A 20,235-nucleotide genomic window follows, 5' to 3' on the forward strand; every position below is an offset into this window, starting at 1 on the left:
TCAAAAGTAACAGTCAGTATCTGGTGTGGCCACCAGCTGCATTAAGTACTGCAGTGCATCTCCTCCTCATGGACTGTACCAGATTTGCCAGTTCTTGCTGTGAGATGTTACCACACTCTTCCACCAAGGCACCTACAAGTTCCCGGACATTTCTGGGGGGAATGGCCCTAGGCCTCACCCTCTGATCCAACAGGTCCCAGACGTGCTCAATGGGATTGAGATCCGGGATCTTCGCTGGCCATGGCAGAACACTGACATTCCTGTCTTGCAGAAAATCACGCACATAACGAGCAGTATGGCTGGTGGCATTGTCATGCTGGAGGGTCATGTCAGGATGAGCCTGCAGGAAGGGTACCACATGAGGGAGGATGATGTCTTCCCTGTAACGCACAGCATTGAGATTGCCTGCAATGACAACAAGCTCAGTCCGATGATGCTGCGACACACCTCACTAGACCATGACGGACCCTCCACCTTCAAATTAATCCCGTTACAGAGTACAGGTCTCGTTGTAACGCTCATTCCTTTGACGATAAACGTGAATCTGACCATCACCCCTGGTGAGACAAAACCGCGACTCGTCAGTGAAGAGCACTTTTTTCCAGTCCTGTCTGGTCCAGCGATGGTGGGTTTGTGCCCATAGGCGACATTGTTGCCGGTGATGTCTGGTGAGGACCTGCCTTAAAACAGGCCTTTACAAGCCCTCAGTCCAGCCTCTCTCAGCCTATTGCAGACAGTCTGAGCACTGATGGCGGGATTGTACATTCCCGGTGTAACTCGGGCAGTTGTTGTTGCAATCCTGTAGCTGTCCCGCAGGTGTGATGTTCGGATGTACCGATCCTGTGCAGGTGTCGTTACACGGGGTCTGCCGCTGCGAGGAAAATCGGCTGTCCATCCTGTCTCCCTGTAGCGTCTCACAGTACGGACATTGCAATGTATTGCCTAAGGCACGTTCACGCAGATGAGCAGGGACCCTGGGCGTCTTTCTTTCTTTTATTTTGATTGTCAGAGTCAGTAGAAAGGCGTGTCCTAAGTCTTTAGTGTCTTAAGTTCTCATAACTGTGACCTTAATTGCCTACCGTCTGTAAGCTGTTAGTGTTTTAACAACCGTTCCACAGGTGCACGTTCATTAACTGTTTATGGTTCATCGAACAAGCATGGGAAACAGTGTTTAAACCCTTTACAATGAAGATCTGTGAAGTTATTTGGATTTTTACGAATTATCTTTGAAAGACAGGGTCCTGAAAAGGGGACGTTTCTTTTTTTGCTGAGTTTAGCAGAGACTGACGATAAAATGACTTACTGAAAAGTAAAAGGCTTTGAGAAGAACATAAAGGGTAGGATAATCGTCATCGCCTTATCGTCCGGTCGTCACTGAAATGAACAGAAGACAGAAAAGTGAGAAAAATAATAGCACAAAACCTTGAATCTAAGTCTGTCACATCCAATGGACATCAAGGAAATAGACATTTCTTTAACTTTGGCGATGAGATTACTTTGACATTTGTCTTGCAGTTAATGTCAAAATTAATTCGGAAGTTTCCAGAACTTTTAAATAAGATTCCGATCACTCTAATCTAGCTTCATTTCAATAATCTGATGTGGCTTTTTTTTTTTACCATTGCGAAATGTCAAGTTTATGCTTTTAAAATGTAGAGGTACAGTTGGAGGGTTAGCAAGGGTATCACAAGTCATACAGTAGGAGCCTTTCTGTGAAACCATAGGCTTACTTAGGGGAGTTCTAACTCAAGGTGGCATTGGTCCAAAAAAATTCACATTCTGATTTAAAACATTAAAAAAATATATATATACAGTGCCTAGCGAAAGTATTCGGCCCCCTTGAACTTTGCGACCTTTTGCCACATTTCAGGCTTCAAACATAAAGATACAAAACTGTATTTTTTTGTGAAGAATCAACAACAAGTGGGACACAATCATGAAGTGGAACGACATTTATTGGATATTTCAAACTTTTTTAACAAATCAAAAACTGAAAAATTGGGCGTGCAAAATTATTCAGCCCCTTTACTTTCAGTGCAGAAAACTCTCTCCAGAAGTTCAGTGAGGATCTCTGAATGATCCAATGTTGACCTAAATGACTAATGATGATAAATACAATCCACCTGTGTGTAATCAAGTCTCCGTATAAATGCACTTGCACTGTGATAGTCTCAGAGGTCCGTTAAAAGCGCAGAGAGCATCATGAAGAACAAGGAACACACCAGGCAGGTCCGAGATACTGTTGTGAAGAAGTTTAAAGCCGGATTTGGATACAAAAATATTTCCCAAGCTTTAAACATCCCAAGGAGCACTGTGCAAGCGATAATATTGAAATGGAAGGAGTATCAGACCACTGCAAATCTACCAAGACCTGGCCGTCCCTCTAAACTTTCAGCTCATACAAGGAGAAGACTGATCAGAGATGCAGCCAAGAGGCCCATGATCACTCTGGATGAACTGCAGAGATCTACAGCTGAGGTGGGAGACTCTGTCCATAGGACAACAATCAGTCGTATATTGCACAAATCTGGCCTTTATGGAAGAGTGGCAAGAAGAAAGCAATTTCTTAAAGATATCCATAAAAAGTGTCGTTTAAAGTTTGCCACAAGCCACCTGGGAGACACACCAAACATGTGGAAGAAGGTGCTCTGGTCAGATGAAACCAAAATTGAACTTTTTGGCAACAATGCAAAACTTTATGTTTGGCGTAAAAGCAACACAGCTGAACACACCATCCCCACTGTCAAACATGGTTTGGGCCTGCTTTTCTTCAGCAGGGACAGGGAAGATGGTTAAAATTGATGGGAAGATGGATGGAGCCAAATACAGGACCATTCTGGAAGAAAACCTGATGGAGTCTGCAAAAGACCTGAGACTGGGACGGAGATTTGTCTTCCAACAAGACAATGATCCAAAACATAAAGCAAAATCTACAATGGAATGGTTAAAAAAAAACATATCCAGGTGTTAGAATGGCCAAGTCAAAGTCCAGACCTAAATCCAATCGAGAATCTGTGGAAAGAACTGAAAACTGCTGTTCACAAATGCTCTCCAGCCAACCTCACTGAGCTCGAGCTGTTTTGCAAGGAGGAATGGGAAAAAATTTCAGTCTCTCGATGTGCAAAACTGATAGAGACATACCCCAAGCGACTTACAGCTGTAATCACAGCAAAAGGTGGCGCTACAAAGTATTAACTTAAGGGGGCTGAATAATTTTGCACGCCCAATTTTTCAGTTTTTGATTTGTTAAAAAAAGTTTGAAATATCCAATAAATGTCGTTCCACTTCATGATTGTGTCCCACTTGTTGTTGATTCTTCACAAAAAAATACAGTTTTATATCTTTATGTTTGAGGCCTGAAATGTGGCAAAAGGTCGCAAAGTTCAAGGGGGCCGAATACTTTCGCAAGGCACTGTATATATGGACTAGTCATAGGAAACAATGGGAACTGTTCAATTGAACACTTTGAAACATAAAAAGAGAGTTAAGAGTTGTTTTGTGGGGTTCCGCAAGCAAAGCATTTGCCCAGGCCTGAATGGTCTTCTCACCTGTGACTGTGACCAGGGCTCCGAAGAGTTTGATCAAGGCCAGCACAAAATAAATGCCAAAGTATCTCCGTGAGAGAGAAGAAGAATGCTGATTTATATATATATATTGATATATAGGTTACGTGTCCTTTAAAAACAAAAGTGATGTAGTTCTGTTCTTGTCTATTAATGTTCTGTATGTCATGCTTCTGGTTTTGTGTGGAACCCCAGGAAGAGTAGCTCCTGCTTTCGCAAACAGCTAATGGGGAACCTAATAAAATACCAAAATACCGGTACCATTTCAGAGCTGGAGCCGTTGTGGAGCTTCATCTGCAGCTTTCTCCTGCACGTTCCCAATGGAAGCGTCAGCGCACAGAGCCAAAGAGACGAGGAGGACACCTAAAACTCCAGACAAACCAGGTTAACCACCGTAACCAATAACAGCACTCATCTTTAGGGAGTTCAAACTTCACATGTAAAAGTACTTCAGTCCCAGCCCAGGTAACAAGTACTAGGCTTAAATTGGCCCATGCTCATAAATGTCAGCATTCTGATTACTTTGATACACGTTCTTGTCTTAAACCTATTTTAAATGGTGAAAGGATTGATCCATAGCTAAACGGTGTCGTAACCACTCCGCCGATTTACCAACAGATAAATAACAGATTCAGAGTCACGTGTTACCTGTTGCATTGAAGTTGGGTGCGACTTTACTGTCAGCTAGGGTGAACCAGATGAGTCCCAGACTCATACAGAGAGCAGCCGATAGATACATCAGCCAGATTGTACCGTTTCCCTAGAAAACAGAGAGGCGTCAGGATACAGAGGCAAGGGAATTTCTCCATAGCAGCTGATTTACAATTCAGGGAGACTCCTCGACTGACACGTTCCACTTGGATAGCACGTTGAATACACTAAGTGGATCTCAGCGTCGAGAACTTTTTTTTTTTTTATGATTCCAAATGATCCTAAATCTGTCATGACGGACATCCAATCACAAAAACCTTTGAAACGAAAAGGTGAACTAAACGTTTTGACATTTCTGAGGGCATTTCCCTTCGTGACAAGATGGTGGAAACCACAGAACAGGTGGAGACAGATGGAGCCGGTGTCTTCTCACCCCTCCATATGGGTCAAGCAGAAAACGTAAATGCGCTGGCTAGATAGATGCAATTCTGAGTGGCGGATAGGAGTGGAGCACTTGGCAGACAAGTCACCACTCTGCCTCATATCAGCGTGGGTTCAGAGAGGCCCACGTCCCACTGGCTGTTGAAGTCGGAAGTTTACATACACCGTAGCCAAATACATTTAAACTCAGTTTTTCACAATTCCTGACATTTAATCCTAGTAAAAATTCCTGGCCTTAGGTCAGTTAGAATCACCACATTATTTTAAGAAAGTGAAATGTCAGAATAATAGCAGAGAGAATTATTTATTTCAGCTTTTATTTCTTTCATGGGTCAGAAGTTTACATACACTCAATTAGTATTTGGTAGCATTGCCTTTAAATTGTTTAACTTGGGTCAAACATTTCAGGTAGCATTCCACAAGCTTCCCACAATAAGTTGGGTGAATTTTGGCCCATTCCTCCTGACAGAGCTGGTGCAACTGAGTCAGGTTTGTAGGCCTCCTTGCTCGCACACGCTTATTCAGTTCTGCCCACACATTTTCTATAGGATTGAGGTCATGGCTTTGTGATGCCATTTTACACAACTTTGGATGTAAGCTTGGGGTCATAGTCCATTTGGAAGACCCATTTGCCACCAAGCTTTAACTTTCTGACTTCTCTGACACTTGAAATGTTGCTTCAATATATGAACATAATTTTCCTCCCTCATGATTCCTTCTATTTTGTGAAGTGCACCAGTTCCGCCTGCAGCAAAGCATCCCCACAACATGATGCTGCCACTCCCGTGCTTCAAGGTTGGGATGGCGTTTTTCGGCTTGTAAGCTTCCCCCGTTTTCCTCAAAACATAACGGATGGTCATTATGGCCAAACAGTTCTATTTTTGTTTCATCAGACCAGAGGACATTTCTCCAAAAAGTCTTGGCTAATTTCTTTTGATTTTCCCATGATTTCAAGCAGAGGCACTGAGTTTGAAGGAAGGCCTTGAAATACATCCACATGTACACCTCTAATTGACTCAAATGATGTCAATTAACCTATCAGAAGTTTCTAAAGCCTTGACACACTTTTCTGGAATTTTCCAAGCTGTTTAAAGGCACAGTCAACTTAGTGTATGTAATCTTCTGACCCACTGGAATTGTGATACAGTGAATTATAAGTGAAATAATCTGTCTGTAAACAATTGTTGGAAAAATTACTTGTTTCATGCAGAAAGTAGATGTCCTCACCGACTAACAAGCAATTTGTGGAGTGGTTGAAAAACTAGTTTTAATGACTCCAACCTAAGTGTATGGAAACTTCCGATTTCAACTGCAATTATGAATATAGAGCTATTTCCTGTTGTTGTTTTTTTATGACCATTTTCATTATTTCATCTCCCTTAGTCCTGCATGTTGGAGCTCAGTGCCTAAGATGTTCACTGTACCCTGCAGGCACACCTGCAACCCTGTACATGTGACTATTAAACACTGTACCCTGCAGGCACACCTGCAACCCTGTACATGTGACTATTAAAACACTGTACCCTGCAGTCACACCTGCAACCCTGTACATGTGACTATTAAAACACTGTACCCTGCAGGCACACCTGCAACCCTGTACATGTGACTATTAAAACACTGTACCCTGCAGTCACACCTGCAACCCTGTACATGTGACTATTAAAAACTGTACCCTGCAGGCACACCTGCAACCCTGTACATGTGACTATTAAAACACTGTACCCTGCAGGCACACCTGCAACCCTGTACATGTGACTATTAAAACACTGTACCCTGCAGTCACACCTGCAACCCTGTACATGTGACTATTAAAACACTGTACCCTGCAGTCACACCTGCAACCCTGTACATGTGACTATTAAAACACTGTACCCTGCAGGCACACCTGCAACCCTGTACATGTGACTATTAAAACACTGTACCCTGCAGTCACACCTGCAACCCTGTACATGTGACTATTAAAACACTGTACCCTGCAGTCACACCTGCAACCCTGTACATGTGACTATTAAAACACTGTACCCTGCAGGCACACCTGCAACCCTGTACATGTGACTATTAAAACACTGTACCCTGCAGTCACACCTGCAACCCTGTACATGTGACTATTAAAAACTGTACCCTGCAGTCACACCTGCAACCCTGTACATGTGACCATTAAACACTGTACCCTGCAGTCACACCTGCAACCCTGTACATGTGACCATTAAACACTGTACCCTGCAGGCACACCTGCAACCCTGTACATGTGACTATTAAAACACTGCACCCTGCAGTCACACCTGCAACCCTGTACATGTGACCATTAAACACTGTACCCTGCAGTCACACCTGCAACCCTGTACATGTGACTATTAAAACACTGCACCCTGCAGTCACACCTGCAACCCTGTACATGTGACTATTAAACACTGCACCCTGCAGTCACACCTGCAACCCTGTACATGTGACTATTAAAACACTGTACCCTGCAGGCACACCTGCAACCCTGTACATGTGACTATTAAAACACTGTACCCTGCAGTCACACCTGCAACCCTGTACATGTGACTATTAAAACACTGTACCCTGCAGGCACACCTGCAACCCTGTACATGTGACTATTAAAAACTGTACCCTGCAGGCACACCTGCAACCCTGTACATGTGACTATTAAAACACTGTACCCTGCAGGCACACCTGCAACCCTGTACATGTGACTATTAAACACTGTACCCTGCAGTCACACCTGCAACCCTGTACATGTGACTATTAAACACTGTACCCTGCAATCACACCTGCAACCCTGTACATGTGACTATTAAAACACTGTACCCTGCAGTCACACCTGCAACCCTGTACATGTGACCATTAAACACTGTACCCTGCAGTCACACCTGCAACCCTGTACATGTGACCATTAAACACTGTACCCTGCAGTCACACCTGCAACCCTGTACATGTGACTATTAAAACACTGTACCCTGCAGTCACACCTGCAACCCTGTACATGTGACTATTAAAACACTGTACCCTGCAGTCACACCTGCAACCCTGTACATGTGACTATTAAAACACTGTACCCTGCAGTCACACCTGCAACCCTGTACATGTGACTATTAAAACACTGTACCCTGCAGTCACACCTGCAACCCTGTACATGTGACTATTAAAACACTGTACCCTGCAGTCACACCTGCAACCCTGTACATGTGACTATTAAAACACTGTACCCTGCAGTCACACCTGCAACCCTGTACATGTGACTATTAAAACACTGTACCCTGCAGTCACACCTGCAACCCTGTACATGTGACTATTAAAACACTGCACCCTGCAGTCACACCTGCAACCCTGTACATGTGACTATTAAAACACTGTACCCTGCAGTCACACCTGCAACCCTGTACACGTGACTATTAAAACACTCAATCTGATTGTGAAAGGTTGGTAGGCGCACATGGCCCTTTGAACAAGTTCAGCCATGCAAAATTATATTTAAAAAACTTTCTACTGGACTTTTCAACTCAATCAAATCAAACAGGAGAAGAGAGAGGGTTGAGGTTGGTTTGTGTTGTGTTGAACACATGTAAAACGAAAGGAAGAGGAGACTGAAGAGTCTTCTCAAACAGGCCGATAGATGCCTTGGGGGTGACAAGGTGACGCAGCAGGTTGGTCTGGCGTGCTTTGATTCCCCCTCTGCTCCCCTTTGAAGGGTTCACATCAGATCTCGTTCGCATCCTGTGCGAACGCAGTAGAGCTTCCAACTAGCCCCCCTGGGGGACCAGTGGACCGCATCACCAATGCAGGGAGGGAGAGAAAGGAAAGCAAAAAAAAACAAGCCTCTGATCGCTAGGACGTGGAACCTTTATGAAGACAGTGTCTTGGAGATGAAAGGCAGAATACCAAGAACTAGGACTCCTCAAACTCCACACTCACAAACAACCCCACAAAAAAGTACAGACGGAACTCCGAAATAAAAGTTGAACAGTGGTCATTGCTTGGAGGTGAGGGCGTAACTAGTGTGAGGTAAGACACGTATAGGTTTATAGACAGCGTGAGGTAAGACACGTATAGGTTTCTAGACAGTGTGAGGTAAGACACGTATAGGTTTCTAGACAGTGTGAGGTAAGACACGTATAGTTTTATAGACAGCGTGAGGTAAGACACGTATAGGTTTCTAGACAGTGTGAGGTAAGACACGTATCGGTTTCTAGACAGTGTGAGGTAAGACACGTATAGTTTTCTAGACAGCGTGAGGTAAGACACGTATAGGTTTATAGACAGTGTGAGGTAAGACACGTATAGTTTTCTAGACAGCGTGAGGTAAGACACGTATAGGTTTCTAGACAGCGCATCTCTTATGGTTGACAGTTATTCCTCTTCTGTTTTTTCCTCTAGTGTTGAGTTCATAATCACAGTCATGCAAAAGGACAAACATTATCAGGCAGCATCTTCACGTCAAAGTCAGGGCCCGTATTCATTTGTATTATTTATTTCACCTTTATTTAACCAGGTAGGCTAGTTGAGAACAAGTTCTCATTTACAACTGCGACCTGGCCAGGATAAAGCATAGCAGTGTGAACAGACAGCAACACAGAGTTACACATGGAGTAAACAATTAACAAGTCAGTAACACAGTAGAAAAAAAAAAAAGAGTCTATATACATTGTGTGCAAAAGGCATGAGGAGGTAGGCGGATAATTACAATTTTGCAGATTAATAACACTGGAGTGATAAATGATCTCATAAAGCCTCTCAGTGTAGGAGTGCTGGTCTAGGATCAGAACCACCACCCCCCCCCTCCTGTCCACATCATCTTATTCATTATGATCTCAAAGGATAAACTGGTCCTAGATCAACACTCCTATTCTGAGACCCTTTGTGAATACGTACTCTCATACAAACAGCGATCCACTTACCTTGAATGAATACGCCTCCTATCATGACAGGAATGAGTTTGCAGCACTTGAAGATGACCCGTGTAGGATAATTCAAGTAACCCAGGTGTTTGACAGGCCCGTGGTCCCCACCGTTAGAAATGCTACGATCATGTACGTCTTCACCTGGTATTCTGCAAAGAGAAAAGGAGCAATTAGCCTTGTGGGATGACAACAACAAAAACAAAAAGGTCTTCTAGCAATGAAGTGTTGTTGATATAGAGAGGTCTTGTGAGAGATCACAGGTCATATTCTTTGGCGTTACAAGGCACATAGCTAATTAACATAATATGTATAGTTAACGGAATAGAGACTGATCATCATTCTATGATTAAGTGATTAAGTAAATCTATTTTTTTATAGTGCTCAAACGCCATTAACTATGAAATAGGCTAGTCCGTTTATGGACGTTATTCTCGGGGGAAGTCCTACATTTGGATTCCCGTCTTTGTTGGTGAACACTGTCCTACTTTTGTTTACTGAACCGCAGAGGCTTAATGGAACTCAATTCTCTTGCATTTCCTTGTTTACCTTCTCCGTTTGTCCTGTGTGAGCTGCAATTCCACCAGTCCAAACAGGGAGTAGAACCCAAACTGTACAAGGGTACCATCCAAAGGGCTTGAAACCCTCCATGGAAAATATTAGCTCCTGAAAAATCAGACAAACAAATTGTGCTAAGTCTGTTTTCAGGCCTACATGTGAGGTAAATTACTACTTTTCCTGTGTATTTTCATAGAAGCCTTAGTGATACTTGCTGATAAAATGTCCCTACTTTGCATGTGGCAACAACCAATTGTACAGGTGAATCTATCGATTAATCACATGTATATAAAGCCTTTTGACATGAACAGCTGTAACTAAGGGCTTTACAGACACCGGGCCTCCACCGGGGAACAAGCACAGCAGAAGCGAAAGCACAGTTTCCATGAAAACTCCCTAGAAGGAAGGAACCTAGAAACTAAACCCATCCTCTTATACCAGGTTGAGATTAAGAGTACACGTGACCATTTAGGCTAGAGTGAAGAATGTGGCAAAGTTATCATGCTCTTGCAACATACCACTACCTAAAATACATTTCTTCAAAAAAGTGTGGATATTGGAACAGAGCCTCTGGCTCATAGCTTAGCGGACATCTGCCACAAATAAATTAGTCAGGGTCAGGCTGTGGTGTAATCACTCATGCACAGTGTTGCAAAAACAATCTCAACGGAAAATGTTTTGCAATGAAAACTAGAGTTTCAGTTAGGTCCCTCGCCGACTGCTTCTGCTTGGTTCCTAGTGAATACACCTCAGCTTACCTGTAGGTACCCATAGAGGAGGAGATGCAGTGCAGATGCCGAACTGGGTAGCTGTGTTGAAGCTGCTCAGGTTGATGCCCAGCACTCTCAGCTCCTCCACAGACTTGATGTGGGGAGACATCATGACCTCGCTGGACGACGGAATGGAGATAGACAGATGCTTCCGGGCGTTGTTGTAGTTCACCGGGCCGAATTTGTCACTCATGGTGTTTGGGGGCTGGAGATCAAAGACAAGAACAAGGCAGTTTCATTACTTATGTTGCGAAAGATGTGACTGTCACAGACTACTGTAAAACTTAAATTAAACGCAGTCTCAAATAGCCCGCCTGTCCCTTTTAATTGCTGGGCAACAGCACACATTTCAGCAAATAAACACCAGGCTATTAATAGAAATGTTATGGTTTAAATTGAGGGTGGTAAGATGAAGAAGTTGTCTGTGTACTCACATGCTTAGATAGTAGGCAACACCGTATTAGGAATCACTGACACACATTGCCAATTCAGAACTGGCATAGCTAGCTAGAGAACTTACCTGTAACAATCAAGGACAGCAACAGGGCAATTATCATTGATCTGATTTCTGTGGGAGTCCCTGGATTTGACTATTCTTGATGTGCAGCGCTACTAAGCCAGCTAGCTAGCTATATGATTGAGTACGCCAATGATTAATTGCTAGCTAATAAGCTAGTAATCTAGCTACAATACATCACCAAAAGTATGTGGACACCCCTTCAAATTAGTGGATTTGGCTATTTCAGCCACACCTGTTGTTGACAGGTGTATAAAATCAAGCACACAGCTATGCAATCTCCAAAAGACGATGATATGAGACAGAGAGGCTGGAGTAAGATGACAAGCAGACTGGTGTGAATTGTATTGGAAGGTCCAGTTGTGTTGTTGTAGGCACGTTATTGGGGACATGAGCAGAACTCCGGAAGGGGAAAATGGAGTCCCTAGAGAAAGCAAGTACAAGATGGGTGTCAGGGATGAAGTGACAGTATTATCATAAGGAGACGTGTACTTGGAAAAAAGAGAAGGAATGGAGGGAAAAAGAGAAGGAGAAGCAACAACGGCTCAGTTGCGAAGTGGTAGGTCACACAAGCTCACATCTGTCCTCGGTTGCAACACTCACTACCGAGTTCAAAACTGCCTCTGGAAGCAATGTCAGCTGTTTGTTGGGAGCTTTATGAAATTGGTTTCCATGGCCGAGCAGCCGCACACAAGCCTAAGATCACCATGTGCAATGCCAAGCGTCGGCTGGAGTGGTGTAAAGCTCTGGACCCTGGAGCAGTGGAAACATGTTCTCTGAAGTGATCACCCTTCACCATCTGGCAGTCCAACAGACTAATCTGGGTTTGGTGGATGCCAGGAGAACGCCACCCACCCCAATGCATAGTGCCAACTGTAAAGTTTGGTGGAAGAGGAGTAATGGTCTGGGGCTGTTTTTCATGGTTCAGGCCCCTCACTTCCAGTGAAGGGACATCTTAACACTAAAGTATACAATGACATTCTAGACAATTCTGTGCTTCCAACTTTGTGGCAACAGTTTGGGGAAGGCCCTTAACCTGTTTCAACATGACAATGCCCCTGTGAACAAAGCGAGGGCCGTACAGAAATTGTTTGTTGAGATCAACGGAGAAGAACTTGACTGGCCTGCACAGAGCCCTGACCTCAACCCCATCGAACACCTTTGGGTGGAATTGGAACGCCGACTGCGAACCAGGCTTAATCGCCCATCTCACTAATGCTCTTGTGAATGAATGGAAGAAAGTCCCCTAAGCAGTGTTCCAACATCTAGTGGAAAAACCTTCCCAGAAGAGCAGAGGCTGTTATAGCAGCAATAGCGGGGGATCAACTCTATATTAATGCCCGTGATTTTGGAATGAGATGTTCGACGAGCAGGTGTCCACATACTTTGGTAATGTTAGTGTCCTTAGTTAGCTGGCTATGCACTGCTGTGTGGCAAATCCTAAAACGACCACAAAACACAATGACATACATTCTGACCTGCATTATTACCAGCAGTGCTGTTATTTCGCAATTCAAAATAAAAATGTGCTAACTTCTTTGCATGCTTAGGAAATTGCTTTTTCTGAAAAATATATATACCTGGCTAGCTGCTACAAGCTAGCATGCTAGCTAGCCGAACAATACTTCCGGGTTTGAAATATGTATGGTGCCGTTGTTGAATCGAGTCGGATCATTACCATGTCTCCAACCGTGGCAGGTCCATTTCATAAAGGTAATGTGCGGCTATATTATTAACATTTTAGTCATGTTTAGGCGAAAAGACCTGTAGCTCACGTGCGTACTGTTGTCTCCTGGCAACAGCCAACAACTTAAACTCTGACTCGCCTCGAACTATGACCTCGTTTCCCATTGGTTGAGGGTAACTATTTCCAAAGTTGTCGCTGTAAATAAGGTGTTCTTAGTCAATTTACCTGGTTAAATAAATAAAAAATTACACCAGAGCAGGTGAGAAGTGGGATGCAGAGAGGCATTGAGAAACTACTTTCGTAGTCTCATCAGTCGTTCAAATCAGAAAAAAACATGTTTTATTTTTGTTCACATCAAACATTATACTCTTGACTGTGATGGTAAGTTTGGTCCTACCTTGTCCAGTGCCAGAAGATCCATAACTTTTTATTTCATTACTTCGTGTCCGGAAACAATTGCTGTAACTAAATCTGTAAACAGCAGTACCTGTCCTACCAGATGGTCTACCTTAGAAGGGGGCTGGGTGAAAAAATGCCTATATATACTGTATATTATACATTGCTTTCTTGTTGTATATTTACTTCTTCAACAAATTATGAGCTCACTGGACATTTTATCCTTACCTACTAAATGCACATTTTGCTGTTTTTCAGATTCAATTGCAGAAGCAAAACCAGAGAGGTGAAACTTTGACATATCCCTTGTCTGACCAAGAAGGACCAATCCTGTCCTGTGTTTGATGTTGACACTCCTCAAGGCCTTTACAGCTCACGGAATGATTCCCTCTTTCCCTCACCTCTCCTCACCCCAAGCTATACTGTATCCCTCTGCCCTCTCTCCATCCCTCCTCCTTCCTTCCCTTCCTCCCCCAGCCCTTGCTGTATCCCCCCCCTCCTCCCTCCATCCGCTCTTCATCCCTCCCTCCCTCCAGCCCTTACTGCATCTTTCCACCCTCCCCCATCCCTCGTCCCTTTCTTTCCCAGCCTCCCAAGCCAACCTGGCCCTCTCTCCATCCACACAGGAGGTTAATTCACTCTAGGATGGCATTATTTCCTCCTAGCTCTTTGACTATATAAAAATTCAGAGTGGACAGCTCTATCCCTCTTCCATCTCAGATTTGATTGTAATGGTATTGCCTTTTGTCCCTAGGGGGCCCCGTGCCGCCTCGGCCGGGGCTTTATGACACTAAATAGCCGCACTACAATTTTTCCATCTATTCAAAAAATTCTGTTAATAACTCATTTCGAATGAGACTTGGGTGCTGCCTGGCTGGCCACTCCCGCCAGGTCCCTTACCACCCACCACTCACAGGTCACCTCCTAGACCTAGAAAGTGCCTAAGCACTGAATGCAAGGGGTTAATTAAATGTCTCTGAATTTATGAGTCCCCTTCCTGTTACACTGCACTCCAATTGACACAAATGTCATATTTACAGCCTGACTGTAAAAAAGTATTCAGTATTGCACAGTATAGTCTGCATGGGGCTGCCCACTTTCTTTTCCCATCAAACTTTACAAGTGTACCCATTCATCAAAAACAATGGATTTATATAAAACCCATTTCCACCCCATAAGATCCTATTAAATAATAAAATAATTATTGATTGATTATTTGAAAAGAGACAGAGTGGTGTAATGGCATGGCCCCAGACCACCAGACTGACCTGCCATAAATAAAGGGGAATTACTTCTGAACCAGTCAACTCTGTATTCAATATGGCCCCTTGCAGTGTTGATCACTGAGGCCATTAAATATTTTGGAGGTTCGCATGGGTCCATGACTTACAGTGGGGCAAAAAAGTATTTAGTCAGCCACCAATTGTGCAAGTTCTCCCACTTAAAAAGATGAGAGGCCTGTAATTTTCATCTTAGGTACACTTCAACTATGACAGACAAAAATCCAGAAAATCACATTGTAGGATTTTTAATGAATTTATTTGCAAATAATTTCTTCTCATTTTGTCTGTCATAGTTGAAGTGTACCTATAAATGAAAATTACAGGCCTCTCATCTTTTTAAGTGGGAGAACTTGCACAATTGGTGGCTGACTAAATACTTTTTTGCCCACTGTATATGTTCTTGATAGAAAAGACAACGTACAGAAACGGCTTGAAGCTTCATTGCCTTTTCAAAAGAGACTGGTTGTAAGGACTACTACGTGAAGTGAGGACTACTAAGTGAAGTGGACAAACAAAAATGGAAAATGTATAGTTTTAGTAATTCGGCTATCATGATGACCGTCTCAAGCTAATATTTTTTTTTATGTTCAGAGCTTTCTCTGTGCACTACTGTATCGGTTCTGCCCCACATTTTTATGTAATTAAGACATTTTTGTGTTGTGAAGCACAGGTAAAGCAGTCAAAAGTTACCTTGCAATGATGACTGAAACAGAAATATCCATTGAGTGGGTGGTTTTACAGTATTCAAAAAGTGTGTTTAGATGTGTCAAAACCTAGTAGAAGGGATGGCCCCGTGCAGTCTGAGAGTTTCCCAGTATCCTCCCTTGATGACCTATGTTTCTCCCACAACCCACTTTCCTGAGATTCAAAATAAAATTTACCCATATATCCTTACGCACAACCTAACACACAACCTTCAACTCAAAGTTCCACCTACAAAATGGAAAATTCCAGAAGAAAATGACACTGGCGCTTAACTTATCAAAAACAATCCCTAAATGTATTTTGTCATAAAAACCCTTATCTTTTGCGAACAAGGGGGAATGGACCTTTCCAAAAGGATCGAGGAACGCTATAATGACACCCAATCCTATATAACATTGAGGGTTTCTTAAAAACCCATTTGTGTTTGCTTTTAGCACAGGCTAAAGTGCCTTCTCTGTTGTCTCTGTCGTGGGCTAGTCTGAAGCCTCTTGCATGCTATAGAAAACAGATGGTATCTCCGGTCTATTACTTCTCAAAGCACTCATATCCTCTCTCATGTTCTTTTCTTTGCTCTGTTAGGCTTGCTGGTCTCACTTTTATTTTTTTTAATTTTTTTGGGGGGGGGGGCCCTCTCTGCGAGTGACCTTAGAAAAGTACTGTGACGATATTGGTGGGGTTGCGGATGCTTCTCGGAATGTACCTCCTATGTCCTGTTTTGGTAAAAGGAATGTATTGTAAGATCTACTGGGCCATTAAAAGGGCTTTCAAACCATCTTCCTGTGTATTCAAGTGAATGTGTTCCTTAGGATTATCGTGAACAGAACAAGTGTTGACTATAGTATGTGTTGACTACAGTATGACTACACTATGTGTTGCCTACAGTATGACCAAAGCATGTGCTGACTACAGTATGTGTTGACTACAGCATGTGTTGACTACAGTATGTGTTGACTACAGCATGTGCTGACTACAGTATGTGTTGACTACAGCATGTGCTGATTACAGCATGTGTTGACTACAGCATGTGTTGACTACAGTATGACCAAAGCATGTGCTGACTACAGTATGTGCTGACTACGGTATGTGCTGACTACAGTATGACCAAAGTAAGTCCAGGCAATGCATATCAATTATCTGAATTTGACAGCTGATGTAACATAACCTATTAACTGATCATATTTCTAACTAAGAGCTAAAACCATTTGAACATCTCTTTGGATTTATGTGAAATACCTTGGGACTGCTTCCCATGCCCCTTAGGCAACAGGTTGGTAGCAATAATTCCTCACCATATAGGCTTTACCTCAATACATAACATTACATATACAGTATTAAAAATAGTAAACCAATGAGAGAAGGGAACCTAATACACTACTGCACACTCAAACTCCAGAAGGAAAGGGAAGCTTTTGTTTTCTTGTTCTTGTGCAGCCAGGAGGGGGAAGCATACCTCTTTGCAAATCGGACCAAAAGAGAAGAAAAATAAAAGTAATTAAACAAACAATTTTGTCAGGAGCGGTGTCTGCTTATCCAATCTGAAAATACGCGTTCCTTCTAATACATAGAGACAGAAAAAGCAAATGTGTTTGTTGTCTTCTCAGAGCGTCTGTAAATGACATGCATGTTTCAGTGTGCATTAATTTAACCTGAGCCATGCATATATAGGAAAGGGATTGGGAAACAAATTATGTCGTGTCATTTAATTAAGAGTTTTGCTTTGAGCAATAATACTGTTTTTCACATAACCTTTAACTACTTAATGGATTTGAGAAGCTATTACCTTTCAAGATTTCAGTTTTTAATTATTTTGAATATTGCCAGAGATATGAAATGTCAATCAAAATGGGGATTATTGCCATTTTTGTCTTTGTACGTTGTGCACTCAAGGACAGAATAATACAAGACCTAATGTGTTTACAATTCTAGAGATATGCAACACTTTGCACCCTCTGACACATGCCTAAAACACACTACTCAGATTTTTGGCCTACATTTGCTTTTAATTCTCCCATAATTCTCTCATGTGTGTTATGGAGTTAACTATTACAATTGAAGTTTTAGGAATTAACCTAAATTCTGAGCTATGTCATCCCTAATATATTTAATGTAACGGTTTTCTTGTGTTGAAGGAGTGGAGGACCAAAATGTGGCGTGGTTGAAATTCATGTTTGTTTTTAATAAGAAAACTATACATGAATAAACTACAAAAACAACAAACGTGTAAACCCGAAACAGTTCCGTGTGGCACAAACACTGACACAGGAGACTATCACCCACAAAACCCAACACCAAACAGGCTACCTAAATATGGTTCCCAATCAGAGACAATGACTAACACCTGCCTCTGATTGAGAACCAAAGCAAACTATGGTCAGGGTGTGACATTTAATAACGTACTATATAGCATATGATACATTTAACATACAGTACCAGTCAAAAGTTTGGACACACCTACTCATTCAAGGGTTTTTCTTTATTTTTACTGTTTTCTACATTGTAGAATAATAGTGAAGACATCACAACTATGAAATAACACATATGGAATCATGTAGTAACCAAAAAAGTGTTAAACAAATCCAAATATATTTCAGATTTGAGATTCTTCACTCTTGTCTTGATGACAGCTTTGCACACTGTTGTCATTCTCTCAACCAGCTTCATGAGGTAATCACCTGGAATTCATTTTAATTAACAGGTGTGCCTTGTTCAATTAATTTGTAGAATTTCTTTCCTTCTTAATGCATTTGAGCCAATCAACTGTGTTGTGACGTGACAATATAGGGGTGGTATACAGAAGATATCTGGAAAAAAGACCAAGTCCATATCATGGACACCATTTGTTTAACACTTTTTTGGTTACTACATGATTCCATATGTGTTATTTCATAGTTGTGATATCTTTGCTATTATTCTACAATGTAGAAAATAGTAAAAATAAAGAAAAACCCTTGAATGAGTAGGTGTGTCCAAACTTTTCAGTGTCACTGTATATTGGGATGTTATTACCCCCTGATGCCTCCATTACCCTTCTCCACCTGGATCCCACATCTGTGTTCCAGGGATTATCACTCAGCCTGGCAAATTTAGGAACGCCTCTAAAGTGGCGGGGAAAGTTCATTTACTTTTCCCAGAGGTCATTTGCGTCCGTGGCGACAGGCAAACCCTTGTATGTGACGTCAGGCTCGTTTTAGTGTGGATCTGACTTTAAGTTTGAAAAGGACTGACACATGGGTGTAGTTTTTAGCTGGTATTCCATTCCAGGTGCCAGGACCCCCCCCCCCCCCCTCCTCCTCCATCGCACAGGGCATCAAGTGATCGTCATGAAAGCCTCTGTGTGTGTCTCTTTCCCCATCCCATGAACCAGCTAAATGGATTGTGTGGTCAGGAAAAAGAAAATGAGAGAAGAGAATGAAATTACAGACCTGGCTGAGTGCACAAATCATGCAAATTATGGTTTATGGCTTACCAGAAGAACTCAACACCTGTGGCTCACCGTGGCTGTAATTGCATGTGACGCACCAGATATCAAGATGTTTGTCTTTGCAATGGCGAGGGCAGCTTTGACAGAATAACTTATAAGGGCCCTCCTTATAAGAGTGGGAGTGTCTGGGAGTGTCTGATGTTTTTAGTTGTTGTAAGATCACTTGTGAACCACCCACAGCTCACACAGGGTATGTATCATAGAGGCTTCATTAACCATTGTAATTACTGTGTTTGTTGATTGTTACCTGGATTTGGTGGTAAAAGGTGGATGATGATTCATCAGATCAGGATGAGATGATATGGAGTTTAATTAAACAAGGCAATCAGGGAGCCATAAAATCCACACAGCCGTGACCAACCCCATCTGAACTCGGTCCTGGGAAAGGCGGAATAACGCGGTGAGAAAAAGCCCATTCTGCAAACATAGGCTTCTGAAACCTTTCCAAGTGCAACCAAACTGTTTTTTCATTTACCCAAGGTGTAGTAATAAAGAGCAATGTAAAGGAAACTTAGTTTGCCATAATATCACCTTCTCTTTTAAAATGACTACACCTACTGTATCTATTTTGAAAACCTGAAGTCCCACGTCACTGTAAATTTATTATCAAAAGTTTTTGTAATTGTGTCATCGCTGAGCGCTCTGACAGAGTAAGAGTATTGGATGGATGGATAGATCCCAAACAAGACAACAGTGTGAGACATTTGAGAGCTCTCTCTCTCTCTCTCTCTCTCTCTCTCACCCCCTCACCCCTCTCTCCGGCTGATGCTTCAGACAAATTGATTACCCCACTCCATCTGTATCAGGCTGGCCGCCTCCTGTGCTCACCGCGTTGTGCCTACAGCCCAGAGTTAGTGTACAATTACATACAGTTTAATATATCTGCTGAGCACCTTTTTAAACAAGCATCACAAGTCCAGGAGGTGATTTGTCTTCCAGCGCCATTACTCCATTGTACATCTTGATAGGCGAGGATTGCTCCTAGCCATGTTTAAGCATTAAATAGTGTATTATTATTTCACATAAATCAAGTTGCGGATGTAAAGGGGATTCATAAATTCAGTATTTCTTTTAGATAGTATTTTAAACCTCTCTCTCACCCAGCATGGTGGAGTTTCAGAGGGAAGCACTTCCATATGGGCCTATCAGGGAGGTATGTTCAACACAATGTATAATGCCTTTTAAATTCAGTTTAAACCACTTGTAACACATTTGTCATACGTGCTGTTCCTATAACACAAAGTACTACTACTACTGCTGCTGCCAACAACTACAGACAACA

At 42.4% G+C, this 20,235-nt stretch overlaps 1 pseudogene; it reads right to left on the minus strand.

Annotated features, from left to right (window-relative positions):
* Positions 1 to 3,350: 3,350 nt before the first annotated feature.
* Positions 3,351 to 13,238, minus strand: LOC110535243 (annotated as a pseudogene).
* Between the last annotated feature and the right edge of the window lie 6,997 nt (positions 13,239 to 20,235).

Source organism: Oncorhynchus mykiss, chromosome 11 (genome assembly GCF_013265735.2).
Source record: "Oncorhynchus mykiss isolate Arlee chromosome 11, USDA_OmykA_1.1, whole genome shotgun sequence".
Classification (NCBI taxonomy): domain Eukaryota; kingdom Metazoa; phylum Chordata; class Actinopteri; order Salmoniformes; family Salmonidae; genus Oncorhynchus; species Oncorhynchus mykiss.